Source organism: Austrofundulus limnaeus, unplaced genomic scaffold, assembly GCF_001266775.1.
Source record: "Austrofundulus limnaeus strain Quisiro unplaced genomic scaffold, Austrofundulus_limnaeus-1.0 Scaffold576, whole genome shotgun sequence".
Classification (NCBI taxonomy): domain Eukaryota; kingdom Metazoa; phylum Chordata; class Actinopteri; order Cyprinodontiformes; family Rivulidae; genus Austrofundulus; species Austrofundulus limnaeus.
This window is the reverse complement of record NW_013952978.1, coordinates 1,197-1,726: the sequence shown is the minus strand read 5'-3', so window position 1 is coordinate 1,726 and position 530 is coordinate 1,197.

Sequence of the window (530 nt, the reverse complement as noted above, 5' to 3'; positions counted from 1 at the left end):
GGTCAGAAGTTCACCTGAATCGGTCATCATGTCTCTGGGCTGAGATTGTGCAGGTCCTGGTGTCAGAGGCCTGCTCAGGAATGTTGAGTAAACCAGGGGTCAGGAGCTGTGGTCTGCAGACCCTGTTTGGACCAACAAATATGGACCAACTGGACTGATTCTGGTGTTTTAGACAGGAAGTGATGCGTTACCTGCAGCAGCTGAAGGTGTGATTTAACACTCTAATTCCATGCAGTGAAAAGTGTTTAATGAGATCATATTACATGCTGTTCATCAACAAAAGAATTATAAACTTTAATTAAATGTTTCAAAAGGAACTATTGTTGCGCTTTATAAGATTTATACAAGTAATAAGAGATGTTGTGGCCGCAGCCTCGTTTAACTGCATCACACAGAGGAATCATTCAATAATTCAAATAAAGACAAATTATTTTCACTGCACAGGACAATGCAGATAGGGTACAGTAGATCTCAGATCCTGAACTGGACTCAGGTTCTGGCTCATGACTTGGTGTGACACTGACATCTGT